Source organism: Giraffa tippelskirchi, chromosome X, assembly GCF_054371585.1.
Source record: "Giraffa tippelskirchi isolate mGirTip1 chromosome X, T2T-mGirTip1v1.2.pri, whole genome shotgun sequence".
In the NCBI taxonomy this organism is placed as follows: domain Eukaryota; kingdom Metazoa; phylum Chordata; class Mammalia; order Artiodactyla; family Giraffidae; genus Giraffa; species Giraffa tippelskirchi.
This window is the reverse complement of record NC_137289.1, coordinates 109,884,908-109,903,605: the sequence shown is the minus strand read 5'-3', so window position 1 is coordinate 109,903,605 and position 18,698 is coordinate 109,884,908. Positions and strand designations below refer to the sequence as shown.

Sequence of the window (18,698 nt, the reverse complement as noted above, 5' to 3'; positions counted from 1 at the left end):
TTCTTTAACATTCAGATTTTGAACATATACACATTTAAGGAATATTATTTTGTCCAACTCTGGCCACTTTCTTTGTGACTGCCTGCTAAGTCACTTCAGTCCTGTTCGACTCTTTGCGACCCCATGGACTGTAGCCCGCCAGGCTCCCCTGTCCATGGTGATTGTCTAGGCAAGAAAACTGCAGTGGGTTGCCATGCCCTCCTCCAGGGGATCTTCCCGACCCAGGGATCAAACGCGCATCTCTTTTGTCTCCTGCATTGGCAGGCGGGTTCTTTACCACTAGCGCCACCTGGGAAGCCCTTATTTCTTTGTATTTGCTTGAATTAGTTTGCACTGAAAATGATTGAGGGACTTCCCTGGTGGTCCAATGGTGAAGACTGCACTTCTACTGCAGGGGAACTAAGATCCCACATGCCACATGGTACAGCAAAACAAACAAAAACTCTCTGCTGTTCTAATGTTCCTATAGACTTGAACTTGCTTTCCTTTTTCTAATGTTATGAAATCAAGGAACCAGCAAGGGCTGCAGTGGCCCCTAGGAAAGGTGTGGAGCCACACAAAAAGAGCAGGGACACTTCACATGAGTACAGCTGGTCACTAGGTCTCTGGTTCTGCTCTTATAATAAGTCTGTCCACATCAGTGAAGTTGCAAACAAGTCAGAGGATAGGAGAATTTTACACTGAGAAGGGAATCTTCTCAGTTTTCACTACCTACTGAAATGTATGTAAGATGTTGTTGGACACGTGACAGGTATCCCATGAATATGGATGTAGGATACGATCATGACAGGTGCCAAAGAAATACACAATGATCCCTGCAAGGTTGGGCTAAGAACCCGCCCAGCCCAAAGTGGGCCAGCCTCACACTCACAGTCCCAAACACAGTCTGGACAGCCAGGGCTGGAGGGCCCTTCCGACATGGAAGTGCTTCTCACCTGTTAGAGGATCGATCTTAAATTTTTTTTAAAAAGGAGAAAAACCCAGCCTAGTCTTAGCTGTTGTGAGGAAAACAAACCATAAAATATGCTTGCTAGCAAGCCATACATAGTCATAGAATTGTCCTGGTTTTGATTTATTAGGTTTAGCTACCTTGACCAAGCTGCTGCCAAATAGCAGAGAGCTATTTAATTTCACTTCTTTGTTTTGTTGCTCACCATCTCATGGAGGATGGGGGTAGTGGTGAAGGTGGCGTAGTGGTAAAGAACCTGCCTGCCAATGAAGGAGACGCAAGAGACTTGGGTTCGATCCTTGGGTTGGGACGATCCCCTGGAAGAGGAAATGCCAACCCACTCCGGTATTCTTGCCTGGAGAGTCCCCCTGGACAGAGGGGCCTGGCGGGCTCCAGTCCACGGGGTCACAAAAGTCGGACACAACTGAGCCATTGAGCACAGATAGAGCAAAAGGGAGGGATTTCACATGGAGGCATTTTCACACTGGGGCAAAAGTGTCAACGAGTGACTTCGTGCACATGTAAATGTAAGTACACATATGTGGACTTAAACTCATTACCTTTAAAACAGTGCTTTTGAGGGAACATGGCAGAATTCCCTAGTGGTCCAGTGGTCAGAATTCCATGCTTCCACGGCTGAAGGCCTGGGTTCGATCCCTAGTCAGGGAACTAAGGTCTCACTATCTGCAGCCAAAAAATAAATAAATAAAAATTAATTAGTAAAACTAAAAAATTTCTGAGTGAGCCTGGGAAAAGAAACTTAAAGCTAAACACAAGGACAAGCAAAAGAACTTCTGTACACAATTCTATAATATCCAATCATATGGGGGAAAAGATGCTATTGTCAAGCTGAACTGCCCTAAACCTGGCAGAATTAGAGTTCCAGATTGAAAAGGAAATTTCATGTATATTGAAAGGCCATTTATAGACTGTGTTGTAATCTAAAATCTAACCTATTAAAGTTTAAAAGTTTGGCTTTAAAACTGCACAAGGATCTATGTGTTGTCAAATGAGTTTGGACCTAGTTTTCACAAAGAGACTAAAAAGAGACCCTTTTGTTACTTTAGCAAGACCAACAATTGAGGTTATTATAGTTAGATTAAAAGGACCCAATGATAGATACACACTAAAAAACAACCACCCCGTAGTGTAAGTTAACACAATTTAGGGTTATACATAGGATTATAAGTATTATGGGTTTCCCAGGTGGAGCTAGTGGTAAAGAACATGCCTGCCAATGCAGGAGACCTAAGAGATGCAAGTTTGATCCCTGGGTCAGGAAGATGCCCTGGAGGAGGGCATGGCAACCCACTCCAGTATTCTTGCCTGGAGAATCCGATGAACAGAGGGGCCTGGCGGGCTACAGTCCAGAGGGTCACAAAGAGTCGGACACAGCTGAAGCGACCTAACACACGTTCGTAAGTATTATAATACTTACAAGTATCAACTGAATGATCTTTGCAAGGCAGTGGTGCTTCAAAGCTGGTCTAAGGGCTAACGCTGGACTGGCTGAATGAGAACCATTTGGGGAGCTTTTTAAAGGACCCTAATTTCTGGGTCCCACCCCTGAAAACTGAGTATAGGCATAGCGGGCCCAGGAATCTGAAACATTTTTTGAAGTTCCACATGTAACTGCACTCAGGTTTGAAAACCATTTCCAGAGTGCACTGTTGTTCTTTTCAAAAAAAAAAGGAGGGGGGTTGCCCAACTTTAAAACTATAGGCAAGTAGACAGAAACCCAGGTACCTATTACTGGCATACTTGCTTCATGTATTATTTTCATTAAAAACATCAAGTGTTACAATAAAGCCCCCGAGTCCCCCCACCCCCATCCTCAGCCCCATTCCCTTCCTCCATTTCAGAAGCCATCACGGTCCTGACTCAGCGAGTGTCCCTCAGGCACTGTTTGTGATGGTGCCCAGTCTGCTGCCAGGTGGCCCGTTCAGGAGCCATAGCAGCTCACCCCCGGGCACCTCACAGGGTTTCTCTAGAGAAGGAGCAGGGAGAATCTTCCCTAAAGAACCCCAAGGGGAAAAAAAAAGGATTTAGTAAATTCAGGAACATTGACAATGCAGTGTGTGAACAAAACAACCGTAGTGTAGTATCTTGTAGGCAAAAGTGTCAAAGGTCAGAAGTGGTGAAGGGATTCTAGGTTAGAAATGGATTTCCCCACCAACTATAAGGCTGTAGGATGTGACATGACTGCTGATGGAAGAAGGTTTCAGGTATTGAGGTATGGAGAAGTCATTCTGGCTTAGACATAATCGAACTCGAATTTCATGCTAACTAAACAGCCTGTTTGTGGCCTACGAAACATATATTGTATATCTGCTTTAATTATTGAAGAAAAGGGTGCCTTGACCAGAAGTAAGAAAGTTCATGTTAAAAAATAAAGATTATGGACTTCCCGGGATGTCCAATGGTTAACACTCCATGCTTCCAATGCAGGGGGCCCGGGTTCGATCCCTGGTAGGGGAACTAAGATCCCACATGCTGTGTGGCAGCCAAAAAGTAAAAATTAAATAATAATAATAAAATAAAGATTAAATGCTCCCTGTCCTGGGACACCAATGGTGGTGCTCCTTCAATGATAAGACTCCCTTCCCAGAGGCCAAGGCCATACTGACTCGCTCTGTATGTGCTGATCTGTTTTTTCAAACCTTGCAGGAATGTATCCCTGACTTGTTTTATGTTCTTCGTTCTGATGAGATATATTAATAAAACTGCGTTGAAAACCAAGCTTCTCTAGAGCACTTTCTCAGAGTCATCTGAGAGGCTGTCTCTTGGGCTATAATCTTCAGTTTGGCTCAAATAAAACTCTTTTTTATTTCTATTACAGACTGTTTATTGATTATTTTCATCAACATTGCCTTCCCCCATTTGTAAATACAAGATTTCTAGCCACCTGGTTTTTCTTCACCTGGAGGAAGAGCCCCACGGGCAAGAAGAGAATGGTTTCTTTGTCACCTGTTCCTTTCAGGAAAGGAAAATACTGAGCCCCAGCTTTGCAACGAGGGGCTTTGATTCTGCCCAAGACAATTCCTCTAGCCGAATGCCTGTAAGCCCAGCAGCCCGACTCCGCAATATTCCCCAAACCGATGATGACAAATGAAATAGCATTTTAACCATCTGTTCTAGTTGCTGCATTTTGCCTCTGGTGTTTATAAACCTGCTTCCATGAAAATCAAAAACAAAGCCCAGAGTTTAGCAGAAAAGTATGACTGGGTGAGCAGCCAAAAGCAATTTCCATCTCGGAAAGAAACACAACTTAATTTATTTTTAGCCAAGATGTTTTGGGAACGTGTGATTTGCTTCAGAGAAAGAAATGTAATGTGCTCTGGTGTTGCTCAGGCACCCCTCCTTTTGGAAGAAAAGCAAGAAAATGTGGGGATGTGGCAACAATGAGGGGGTACTTTTCTGTTTAAATTTGGCTTTGTTGCCGAAATTAGCACAAAGGATCTTCTGGAACACTGGCCCATGTAATTCACCAAGTGATTCCTGGTAACGCTCAGGGGACAATATTCATAAATGACCAATGGTGGTTAGCTTTCCTCTGTGTTTGCTTTGGAAAAACCCAGTGGGGATTTTTCCTTATTGATTTGCTAAGTGATATCACAAGATCACGTTATATTTATTTGCTCTTTTCTACAGAATTGGACAACATGAAAAGATTGGATTATTTCATTCTCAGCGAGCAGGACAGCCCTAATCCTCAGCATCATATGAGTTATCATGCACGTGAAGAAATTTCAGCTCAAAAAGCTTAAATGACTTTTTCTGGGGTTGCTCAGCCAGGAGAGAGAAAAATGAGAAATTGTTTTCTTTGTATTAAACTATTGGTCAAATGAATAAAACAAACAGGAGGTAGCTTTGTGAAACTACCCCACAGTTATGGATGGTGCTGATGGCTGGGGCTCCTGTGTCGTGACTTGACTGGAATCCATCAGCATTTAATAATGAAATGTTTCATCTGTGGGACTGGGGACCAAAATACACGGTTTTATCTCTTTGAAGAGATAGCTAGCATTTCCTGACTGTTGTTATTGTTCAGTCACCAAGTCATGTCCAACTCTTTGCGACCCCATGGACTGCAGCACGTCAGGCTTCCCTGTCCTTCATTCTCTCCCTGAGTTTGCTCAAACTCGTGTCCATTGAGTCAGTGATGCCATCCAACCATCTCATCCGCTGTCGCCCCTTCTCCTCTTCCTGACTGTGCCTGATACTATTTGTTGATCAATTCTACCCCCCACGCCATGATTAATGTTACATAACCAGAGGAGAGAATATTGAAGATGTTTTTGTCCAGAAACAAGTCACACTATCTTCAAAGGAAACAAAGGAAAAATTGAGTTTTAAATTTGTACAATGTTACACATCAAATGTATTTCAATTAGAAAAACTGTATTGCAGAGATTAAAGTTATCATTAATTATTGGTGAGCAAATTGTAATTGAATCTGCAATGAGGAAGACCTGGGTTCGATCCCTGAGTTGGGAAGATCCCTGTAGAAGAGAACAGCTACCCACTCCAGTATTCTGGCCTGGAGAATTCCATGGACTGTATAGTCCATGGGGTCACAAAGAGTCAGACACAACTGAGTGACTTTCACTTTCAAATGGTAAGAAGTGTTATATATATATTTTTAATATTTTTATTTTTGGCTGTGCTGGGTCTTTGTTGCTGTGAGTGGGCTTTCTCTACTTGCAGTGAGGGGGGACTACTCTCTAGTTGCAGCGTGCAGCCTTCTCTTGTTGTGGAACACAGACTCTAGGGCACCTGAGCTTCAGTAGTTGTGACTCCCGGCTCAAGAGCACAGGCTCAGTAGTTGTGGCGCATGGGCTTAGTCGCTCCGTGTCATGTGGGATCTGCCCAGACCAATGATCAAACCCGTGTCCCCTGCATCGGCAGGCAGATTCTTAACCAGTGGACCACCAGGAAAGTCCATAAGTATTGTATCTGTAACTGTGTTCTTTTCCTTCTCCTTTCTAAATTTATTACCAAAGCAGAAAAATCTAATGAAATTGCATAAAACTAGAAATGTAGAAAATAAGACGAGAACTTCTGTAGCTTTCATGGCCTCTAATAAATGGGCTCTGCAATGCTGCAGACTTCAGAGAGAATGCCGCTCAGGATTTTCTACGTCATTTGTTTAACAATGAAAACCAATTTGAGAATTAAGGCCTGGCAGACAATGTATTTAGTCTTGCTATGGTAAGGAACATTCCCGCCTAAAACAACAAACATAAAGAAGTGAATTTTGAAGCGTCTCCCAAATTATGTGATTTCTCCAAGTTTTGTACCCTATGTCTGTTCCTCCTCTGCTGTATCATGAATAAGTTCCCATATGTGCCATCTTGCTACCACCTTACCCTCCTCTGGTCCTTTCTGTAAGTCCCTCTGCACTAGTGGCCAGAACAGAGTGATAACTAAATAGATAACAGTGCTTTCTCAGGGGTTCCAATACGGGCACTTTGACTCCAGATGTTAACTCAGCTGCCTCAGCATCAAAGGAATCAAATTCTTTGTTATCATAGTTCTAATCAACTAGGACTCGAATGATTTAGTAAATACAAGTGTCAATCACACAATACTTTGAGTTAGGACCTGTGTGTCAAAATCTGCCTGATAACACATAAGGACTTATATTTGTAATATTTTTTAAAAGCCTCCAAAACCAGCGATTTCAGTAAATTCGCTCTGGGCTCCCTTAAGGGCCTCTTAGGAAGCCCTCACTCCCTGGGGGCAGCAGCTATTTTGAGCACTGGCCTTTATGGCTGCACCTTAGAAACCATTTGAGTTCTGACTGAAATGTACAGTTTGCAATGTATTACCAAACAGCAGAATTCTTAATAAGCTGGTTTCCTGTAGTGCATCAAAACAAGTCTAACTGATGTATCAAAGGGAGTGAGATGAAGCCTACTACTTGTAATAAATGGTTTTATGCCCTTCTATTTATCTCCACCTTCAGCCTGTCAACTAATTTTGGGATAAAAAATTAGAAAACTGCCTCTGTGTGACTAGTTTTCAATTCTGCCTATATTAACATTTTAGTAACTGGCAAATGGCATTGGTTGCTCATTAGAATAAATCTACTCGATTGCACAGGCAAGCTCCCCTGGAAGAAAATACATATTTCCCCCACAGGATTCAAAGCTATTTTCATTTGCAATGCAAATACTGGCAGCCTATAAGCATCATTTTCTTTCCCTGAAATTGTCTGTTGAGGAAGGCTGCGTGGGGGTGGGGGGAGCAGATAAAGGTTGCTCACCATTAATACACTAATGTAGAGATTTCTAGAAGCTATCAGAGGTTCTGATTTGAGCAGTATGCTTTCTAATTAGCATGGGGTGCTATCCACAAGAAGAATAAGTTCTGAGGCTGTAATGAATAGCATGCTGATGGTAGTTAATAAAAAGGTATTTGATACTTGAAAGCTGGCAAGAATAGATCATAAGCATTCTCTACACACATACACACACACACACAGAGTTAACTATGTAAGGTGATGGGTGTGTTAATTATCTTGATCTTGGTAATCACTCTATGTGTATGCATGTCAATAAATCACATTGTACACTTTATTCTATTTTTATTTTTAACTTTTGGCTGCATTGCATGGCTTGCAGGATCTTAGTTCCCAGACCAAGGAATGGAACCTATGCCTCCTGCAGTGGAAGTGCGGAGTCCTAACCACTGGACTGCCAGGAAAGTCCCCTATTGTACACTTTAAATACATATAATTACATTTGGCAATGATTCCTCAATACAGTTTTTTTTAAGCAAACTAGAAATCATCCATACTTCAATTTGAAAAAAAGAGTAAACTGGAAATACCAAGACAATGTACAGATTCAATGCAATCTCTATCAAATTACCAATGGCATTTTTCACAGAACTAGAACAAAACATTTTTTAATTTGTATGGAAACACAAAAGACCTTGAATAGCTGAAGAAATCCTAAGAAAGAAAAATGGAGCCAGAGGAACCAGGCTCCTTGACTTCAGGCTATACTACAAAGCTACAGTAATCAAAAGAGTATGGTACTGAAACAAAAGCAGAAATATAGATCAATAGAAGAGGATAGAAAGCCCAGAATTACACCCATGAACCCATGGTCAATCTATGACAAAGGAGGCAAGAATATACAAAGGAGGAAAGACAGTCTCTTCAATAAATGGTGCTAGAAAAACTAGACAGTTACATGTAAAAAAATGAAATTAGAACATTCGCCAACACCATATACAAAACCAAAGTTAAAATGGATTAAAGACCTAAATGCAAGACCAGATACTATAAAACTCTTAGAAGCAAACATAGGCAGAACACTTTGTGACATAAATCACAGCAATATCTTTTTGAATACACCTCTAAGAGTAATGAAAATAAACAAATGGGACCTAATTAACCTTAAAAGCTTTTACACAACAAAGAAAATGATAAAAAATTTAAAAACAACCCACAAAATGAGAGAAAATATTTGTAAATGAAGCAACCGACAAGGGATTAATCTCCAAAATAGGCAAATAGCAACATGCAACTCTATATAAAAAAAAAAAATCAAAAAGTGGGCAATCTAAATAGACATTTCTCCAGAGAAGACATATAGATGGTCAATAAACACATGAAAAAACGCAAATCAAAACTGTAATGGGGTATCACCTCACACCAGTCAGAATGACCATCATTAAAAAATCTACAAACAATAAATGCCAGAGAGGGTGTGGAGAAAAGGGAGCTCTCCAACACTGTTGGTGGGAATGTAAATTGGCAAAGCTACTATAGAGAACACTATGGAGGTTTCTTTAAAAACTAAAAATAGAACTACCAGCGCCATCCCTGGTGGCTCAGTGGTAAAGAATCCTCCTGCCAATGCAGGAAACATGGGTTTGATCCCTGATCTGGGAAGTCACCACATGCCAAGAAGCAACTAAGCCCATGCACCACAGCTATGGAGCCTGTGCTCTAGAACCCAAGAACCACAATTACTGAACCCTCATGCCACAACTACTGAAGCCCTCACACCCTAGTGCCTGTGCTCAGCAACAAGAGAAGCCATGGCAATGAAAAGTCTGTGCACTGCAACTAGAGAGTAACCCCAGCTCACCATGACTAGAGAAAAGCCTGCATAGCAATGAGGATCAAGCACAGCAAAAAAATAAATAAATAAAATAAAAAAAAAAAAAGGAACTACCATATGATCCAGCAATCACACACCTGGGCAAATATCTAGAAAAAAATAACCTGAAAAGATACACGCACCCCAATGTTCATAACAGCACTATTTACAATAAATGTCAAGATATGGAAGCAACTTGACTATCCATCAACATAGGAATTGATTAAAAAAAAAAAAAAAAAAAAGACATGGTACAGGGAATTCCCTGGCAGTCAAGTGGTTAGGACAACACACTCTCACTGCTGAGGGAGCAGCCTTCCCCCCAAAAAAAGACATAGTAGATATATACAATAGAATATTACTCAGCTACAAAAAAATGAATAAACTAATGCCAATTTGCAGCAAAATGGATGGACCTAGAGATTCTCATACTAAGTAAGTCAGATAAAGACAAATATAATATCACTTATATGGACTCTAAGAAAAAAGATACAAATGAACTTATTTACAAAACAGAAACAGACTTACAGACTTCAAAAATAAATTTATGGTTAACCAAAGGGGAAACATGGGATAAATTAGGAGATTGGGATTAACATATACACACTACTATATTTAAAACAGATAACCAACAAGGACCTACTACAGAGCACAAGGAACTCTACTCAATATTCTGTAATAACCTATATGGGAAAAGACTCTGAAAAAGAATACATATATATAATATATATATATATATATATACATATATATATATGTATGTATATATATGTACAACTGAATCGCTTCACTATATACCTGAAACTAACACAACATTATAAAGCTATGTGCTGTGCTGTGCTCAGTCATGTCCGGCTCTTTGCAAGCCCATGGACTGTAACCCACCAGGCTCCTCTGTCCATGAGATTTTCCAAGCAAGAATACTGGAGTGGGTTTCTGTGCCCTCCCTCCAGGGGATCTTCCTGACCCAGGAACTGAACTCTCATCTCTTACGTCTCCTGCATGCATGCAAGTTCTTTACCACTAGCGCCACCTGGGAAACATATATATAAATGAAGTTTATAAATGATTTTTTAATCATATAAATGTTTATAAATGAACTTCATATAAATATATATGAAGTTGTTGTTCAGTCGCTAAGTTATGTCTGACTCTTTGCAACTCCATGGACTGATGGACTGCAGTATACCAGGCTCCTCTGTCCATGGGATTTCCCAGGCAAGAATATTGGAGTGGGTTGCCATGCCCTCCTCCAGGGGAATAAAATGAAAATAAATAAATAAGCTTAAAAATAAAATTGGGAATACTAATTGAAGAAGGAAACAAGATAACCAGATGAGAAGATTCCAAGGGCCCTGGTAGGGGATCAGTGAAGAGGTTTCTAAACCCTAGTGAAAATGTTAGTCACTCAGTCGTGTCCAACTCTTTGCGACTCCATGGACTATATAGCTTGCCAGGCTCCTCTGTCCATGAAATTCTCCAGACAAGAATACTGAAGTGGGTTGTCATTTCCTTCTCCAGGGGATCTTCCCCACCCAGGGACTGAACCCAGGTCTCCCACACTGCAGGTGGATTCTTTACCATCTGAGCTACCAGGGAAGCCCTAAACCCTGTACTGGTCCCCAAACCTCATATTCTGAGCATTCGTCTGGTCAAATTAAGGAAAAATGAGAGAAACAGGGACAACATAGAAAGATTTTCATAAAATTGAATTTGTTTCATTTAAAAGACTGCCTTATAAGCTTCCCTGGTGGCTCAGTGGTAAAGAATCTGCCTGTCCATCCAGGAGACTCAGGTTCGATCCCTTGTCTGGAAGATCCCACATGCCATGAGGCAACTAAATCCATGCTCCACAAGTATGGAAGCCCATGCATTCTAGGGCCTGTGCTCTGTAACAAGAGAAGCCACAAAAAGGAGAAGCTGTGCACTGCAACCAGAGAAGAGCCTCTGTAGCAACAAAGACTCAGCAAAAAATAAATCAATAAAATTATAAAAATAAATAAATGAAAAATAAAAGACTGCCCTATAAGATTATAGGATCTTTGGATCTTTTCTTGGTGTTATTTTAAATTTTTATTGAAATATATATATATTTTCACATTCTCTTCCATTATAGGTTATTACAAAATATTGAGTATAGTCCCCTGTGTTACAGAGTAGGTCCTTGTCAGTTATCTATTTTATATAGATGGATCTTTTGAAATTTAAATCTCCATCCTTATATGATGAGGTGGCTTTGTGTGTATGTGTGTTTCATTCTCTAAATGGTATAACACAAGGTTTACAAACACCTCCAAGATGACACTAAATAACTGTTTCTCCTAAATTCAGTCAGACAAATATAAGTAAAATGAAGAAGCAAGGAAGCACTCCCAATTAAAAGAGTAAGAGAAATCCCCTGAAAGAACAAACAATGAAACCAACCTCTCCAGTCTACTAGATCTTCAGTTCAAAAAGGAGGTTATAAAAATACTGAAGGAATTACAAAAGGCTATCAATAGAAGTGCAGATCACTATAACAAGGAATTAGAAACTATAAAGAGGAGCCAATTAAAATTAGAAAACTCATGTGCTAAGATGAAAGCTGAGCTAAAGGCAATAAATAGCAACTTTAATAATGCAGAAGAATAATAAATGATCTGGAAGATAGAATAATAGAAATTTCCCAACCAGACAGTGGACAGAAAAATGAAAGCAATATATGAGACCTATCAGATAAAGTGAGCCTAGCTACTCATAACAGGGTTCCCAAAAGAAGAAAGAGAAATGGGGATCAAAAATACATGTGAAGAAATTATGGTGGAAAACTTCCTAAAGAAGGAAATAGACATCCAGGTACAGGAAGTACAGAGGATCCCAAACAAGATGAACCCAAACAGACCTACACTAAAACATAATTAAAATGGAAAAAGGTAAAGAGAGGATTCTAAAGTCAGTAAGAAAAAAACAAAGTTAGTTACAAGGGAACCCCCATAAGGCTATCAGCGGATTTCTCTACAGAAAAGGGGCAAGCCAAAAGAGAGTGGCAAGAAATATTCAAAATCCTGAAAGGGAAAAACCTGCAACCTAGGATACTCTACTCAGCAAGATAATCATTTAAAATAGAAGGAGAGAGAAAGAATTTCTCAGAGAAATAAAAACTAAAAGACTACAGCAATACTAAACCAATCCTAAAAGAAATTATTGAAAGGTCTTCTTGAAACAGAAAAGCAGCAAGAATCTGTAAGAGAAAATAAAAATTGGAAAGTAAATCACTTAAATAAGCGAGTACAGGGAATTCCCGGGTGGTCCAGTGGTTAGGACTCAGTGCTTCCACTGGACAGGTAACTGAGATCCCTAAAGCCACGTGGTGCAGGTAGTGGGGGAAGCTAGTACACAGAATACAAAAATTTTTTGTGAATTCAATTATAACTCCAAAGAACAGCAAAAAGATGAACATGAAGATGTAAAAGAGGACATCAAAATCATAAAATGTGGGGAAGGGGAATAAAAAATTGTAATTTTTTTTTTTTTACTTTATCTATTTGGCTGCACTGGGTCTTTGTTGCTGTTTGCAGGCTTTCTCTAGTTATGCTGCACAGGATCCTCATTTCAGTGCCTGCTCTTGTTGCAGAGCACAGGCTTTCAGTAGTTGTGGCACATTGGCTTTGTTGCCCCTTGGCATGTAGGATCTTCCCAGACCAGGGATCGAATCCGTGTTCCCTGCATTGGTAGATTCTTAACCAGGCAAGTTCTGTAGTTTTTTCTAAAGAATGTGCTTGAGCCTATATGACTACCGGTCTAAAGCATGTAGATACAGCACTGGGTTAACATACTTGAAAATCAGGGTAACCACAAATCAAAATTCTCCAAGTTAGGCTCAAAATTCTCCAGGCTAGGCTTCAACAGTACGTGAACCAAGAACTCCCAGATGTTCAAGCTGGGTTTAGAAAAGGCAGAGGAACCAGATATCAAATTGCCAACATCTGTTGGATCATAGAAAAAACAAGAGAATTTCAGAAAAAACATCTGCTTCACTGACTACACTAAAGCTTTTGACTGTGTGAATCACAACAAACTATGGAGAATTCTTAAAGAGATAGGAATACCAGACCACCTTACTGTTGCAGGAAGGGGGACCCCTTCCAGGGCCCGAAACTGGGCTCTTGTATAACACTTGGAAATGAATTGTCTGAGGAGACACATGTGCTGACAAAGCAAGAGATTTTATTGGGAAGAGGTGCCCGGGTGGAGAGCAGTAGGGTAAGGGAACCCAGGAGAACAGTTCTGCCACAGGGCTTGCAGTCTCAGGTTTCATGGTGATGGGATTAGTTTCTGGGTTGTCTTTAGCCAATCATTCTGACTCAGAGTCCTTCCTGGTGGTGCACGCCTTGTTCAGCCAAGATGGATGCCAGAGAGAAGGATTCTGGGAGGTGGTCGGATATGTGGTGTCTCCTTTTGACCTTTTCCGAACTCTTCCGGTTGGTGGAGGCTTATTAGTTCCCTGTTCCTTACCAGGACCTCCTGTCGTAAAACAACTCATGCAGATGGTTACTATGGTGCCTGGCCAGGGTGGGCAGTTTCAATCAGTGTGCTTCCCCTAACATTACTAGCCTCCTGAGAAACCTGTATGCAGTTCAAAAAGCAATAGTTAGAACCGGACATGGAACAACAGACTGGTTCCAAATTGGGAAAGGAGTATGTCAAGGCTGTATATTGTCACCCTGCTTATTTAACCTATATGCAGAATACATCATGGGAAATGTGGGGCTGGATGAAGCACAAGCTGGAATCAAGATTGCCGGTAGAAATATCAATAACCTCAGATACGCAGATGACACCACCCTCATGGCAGAAATCGAAGAGGAACTAAAGAGCCTCTTGATGAAGGTGAAAGAGGAGAGTGAAAAGGCTGGCTTAAAACTCAATATTCAAAAAACTAAGATCATGGCATCTGATCCCATCACTTCATTGCAAATAGATGGGAAAAAAAACAGTGACAGACTTTATTTTCTTGGGCTCCAAAATCACTGCAGATGGTGACTGCAGCCATGAAATTAAAAGATGCTTGCCCCTTCGAAGAAAAGCTATGACCAACCTAGATAGCACTTTAAAAAGCAGAGACATTACTTCGCCGACAAAGGTCCATATAGTCAAAGCTATGGTTTTTTCAGCAGTCATGTATGGATGTGAGAGTTGGACCATAAAGAAGGCTGAGTGCTGAAGAACTGATGCTTTTGAAGTGTGGTATTGGAGAAGACTCTTGAGAGTCTCTTGGATTGCAAGGAGATCAAACCAATCAATCCTAAATGAAATCAATCCTGAATATTCATTGGAAGGACTGATGATGAAGCTCTAATACTTTGGCCACCTGATATGAAGAGCCGACTCATTACAAAAGACCCTGATGCTGGGAAAAATTGAAGGCAGGAGGAGAAGAGAACGACAGAGGATGAGATGGTTGGACGGTATCACTGACTCTATGGACATAAAGTTTGAGCAAGCTGTGGCAGACGGTGAAGGACAGGGAAGCCTGGTGTCCATGGGGTCACAAAAAGTCAGACACAACTGAGCGACTGAACAACAACAACAAATCAAAAACATAATAGATACACAAAAACCAAAAGAAGATAACTCAAGCATAATCGATTCTCAAAAAAGAACTATAAAAGAAGACCATCAAACCACAAAAGGAAAAACAAAAAGAAAGGAAGAAGAAATATAAAATCAACTGGAAAAAAAGGTTTTAAATGGCAATAAATGCATTATCTATCAATAATTACCTTAAATGTCATTGAACTAAATGCGCCAATCAAAATACATACAGTGCGAATGGGAAGGAAATCTAAAAATGAGTGGATATATGTGAGAGTGTTAATAGCCTCGGTAGGGAGACCAGAGGTCGCCAAGCAGCAGAGGAAACAAACTGCAAGTGGCAGGCTTTTTTTTTCTTTTTTCTTCTAATCCTGTGTTGTCATGGCGACACCTGGTTCTGCCTGAACTTAACTTATCTCAAACCTTGAGCTAACCATTGTGTTTTTCTTATGGAAATATCTTTCTTAAGCTATGTTAATGAACTATGTATTTGCTTGGAAATCTGCCTTTCTTCAAGATTCCTGTGAATTGTTTTATGGCCCAGGTTGACTCACCTTGTGCCAATGCTATCTCAAAATGCATGTTATGGGTGAGGGACCTGGTGCAACTCGCTCAGTTTTGAGGCCCTTCCTTTCTCTAATTAGCAGCTTGCTAATAGGTATATAACTCCTTGCTAAAAACTAGCAAGGAGGCACTCTTTCTGTCCCCTTCTGATGTCTATGTCAGAAGCTTTCTCTATCTCTTTTATACTTTAATAAAACTTTATTACACCCAAAGCTCTGAGCCATCAAGCCTCATCACTGGCCCTGGATTGAATTCCTCTCCTCCAGAGGCCACAAATCCTGGTGTTGTTCATGGCTCATAGCAGCAAACTTTCATCCGTGTACATATCACTGATTCACTTTGCTGCAGAGCAGAAGCTAATACAACACTGTAAAACAACTATACTCCAATAAAAAATAATTTAAAAAAAGACATAGAGTGGCAGACTGGGTAAGAAAACAAGAACCTACAATATGTTGCCTACAAGAGACCCATTTTAGGGCAAAGGGCACACAGATTGAAAGTGAGGGGATGAAAAAGGCTATCTCACGCAAATGGAAATGACAAGAAAGTAGGGGTAGCAATACTCATATCAGACAAAATCGACTTTTAAAAAAGGCCATAAAGAAAGATAAAGATGAACACTATACAATGATAAAAGATCAGTACAAGAAGAGGATGTTACACTCATTAACATATATGCACTCAGTATTTGTTGTTGCTCATTCACTCAGTCGTGTCCAACTCTTTGCAACCCCATGGACTGTAGCATGCCAGGCTTCCCTGTCCTTCACTATCTCCCAGAGTTTGCTCAGACTCATGTCCATAGAGTCGGTGATGCCATGCAACCATCTCATCCTCTGTCACCCCCTTCTCTTCCTGCCCTCAGTCTTTACCAGAACTCAATATAGGAACACCTACATACATAAAACATACTAATAGACATAAAAGGAGAAATTGACAGGAATACAATAATACTAGGAAACATTAACACCCCACTGACATCATTGACAGATCTTTCAGACCAAAACAAAACAAAACAATAAGGCAACAGAGATCCTAAATGACACAATAAAATAGTGAGACATAATTGATATTTTCAGGACATTACAGCCTCAAAATATCAGAATATGCTTCTTCATAAGAACACCAAATGGCAGATGATACTGGTGCTTTGAGAAGGCCTAGAGGCCCTGGGGGCCCTGGAATGAGAGGCTGTGGTGGCTTCCAAGGTGGCTTCAGCAGGGAGATCCTGGGCTTGGGTCACGGCCGAGATCAGGGATAGGGCAGAGACCACAGAGCTCACGGAGGCAAAGCCAAGGACAAGGTGTGGCTCCTGGTTACCAAGCTGGGCTGCCTGGTCAAGGACATGAAGATCAAGTCCCTGGAGGAAATCTATCTCTTCTCGCTGCCCATCAAAGAATTTGACATCATTGACCTTTTGCTGGGAGCATCCCTCAAGGACGAGGTTTTAAAGATTATGCCCATGCAAAAACAGACTGTGCTGGTCAGCAGACCAGGTTCAAGGCATTTGCCACCATCAGGGATTACCACGGACATGTTGGTTCAGATGTCAAGTGCTCTAAGGCAGTAACCACTGCCATCCATGGGGCCATCAATCCTCATATGACGAGGCTACTAGGAAAATAAGATTGGCAAGTCCCACACCGTCCATTGCAAGGTGACTGGCCACTCTGGTTCTGTGCTGGTGTGCCTCGTCCCTGCTCCCAGGGGCACTGGCATCATCTCAGCCCCTGTGCCCAAGAAGCTCCTGATGATGGCTGGCACTGATGATTGTTACACCTCTGCCAGGGGCTGCACCACCATCCTGGCAATTTCGCCAAGGCTACTTTTGATGCCATTTCCAAGACCTACAGTTATCTCACCCCTGATCTCTGGAAAGAGACGGTGTTCACCAAGTCTCCGTATCAGGCATTCACTGACCATCTTGTAAAGACCCACACCAGAGTCTCTATGCAGAGGACCCAGGCTCCAGCTATAGCCACCACATAATTTTATATGAGAAAAATAAAGTGAATGAAACCAGAAAACAAATACCAGAATACACATTCTGTACAATTACACATGGAATATTCTCTAGAATAGCAGGACACAAAACAAGCATCAACAAATTTAAGAGAATAGAAATTATTTTGGGGATCTTTTCTGGTCACAATGGTTTGAAAGTAGAAATCAACCACAGAAAGAAGGAAAAAATGATTACATCGAGACTAAATAACATGCTCTAAAAAAAATGGGTCAACAATGAAATCATAGAGAAAATTTAAATATACCTTGAAAAAAAATTACAATGAAAACAGAATCATATAACATCTATGGGATGCAGCAAAAGCAGTCTTAAGAGGGAGGTTCACAGCAATATAGGCCTTCCTCAAAAAACAAGAAAAATCTCAGATAAACTCCCTACTTACCACCTAAAAGAATTGGAAAAAAGAACAAACAAAACCTAAAGTCAGCAGAAGGAAGAAAATAATAAAGAGCAGAGAGAAAATAAATAAAAGAGAAATTACAAAAATAATAGAAAAAGAATGTCAATAAAACTAACAGCTATTTTTTGAAAGGGTAAGCAAAACTGACAAACCTCTGGCCAGGCTCACCAAGTAGAAAAAAGGAACCAAATAAACAAAATAAGAAATAAAAGAGGAGAAATAATAACAGATACTGCAGAAATTTTTTAAAAATAGAATACAATGAACAATTATATACCAACAAATTCAACAACCTAGAGAAATGGACAAGTTTCTAGAAACAGACAGCCCACCAAAATGAATCAAGAAGAATTAGATAAATTTGAACAGATCACCAAAAGTGAAATAGAATTTGTATTAATAATAATTAATAAACCTCCCTGCAAACAAAGTCCAGGACCTGATGGCTTCATTGGGGAATTCTACCAAACACAGGAGGAACTTATACTGATTCTTCTCAAATTCTTCCAAAAGACTGAAGAGGAGGGAATACTCCCAGTTATTCTATGAAGCCACCATCACCCTGATATCAAAACCAGACAAAGACACTACCAAAAAAGAAAACTACAGGGAAATATCTCTGATAAATATAGATGCAAAAATTTTCAGCAAAATATTAGCAAATCAGATCCAACAATATGCAGAAAAGATCATACACCATGATCAAGTTAGATTCATCCCAGGGTCAAAAGGATGTTTCAACACATGTAACCCAATCTTGTCATACACCATATCAACAGAAGGAAAGACAAAAACCACATGATTGTTGGGGTCCTTTAATGGACTGGAACCTGGTGGTATGGAGTCGACGATAAGACAGTAAAGGAAAGAGGCTGATATTCCCTGGTTTACGCAAAAAGCCAATAAAATCCTAGACAAAGGATTTGCACCGTTTACGTAGGCACAGGGCGCCCTCTTGAGGAGGTCTTGAAAGCCCCGTCAGGTAAGTAAACACAGCGAGCCTCTGCACTCCAGGAAATCAGCCTGAAGGAGAGAAATAGAGTAAAAGGGAGAGAGAGAGAGAGA

At 40.6% G+C, this 18,698-nt stretch overlaps 1 pseudogene; it reads left to right on the top strand.

Moving 5' to 3' along the window:
• The first annotated feature begins 16,336 nt into the window (after nt 1-16,336).
• On the top strand, nt 16,337-17,196 carry LOC145537140 (small ribosomal subunit protein uS5 pseudogene; annotated as a pseudogene).
• Nucleotides 17,197-18,698: the final 1,502 nt, after the last annotated feature.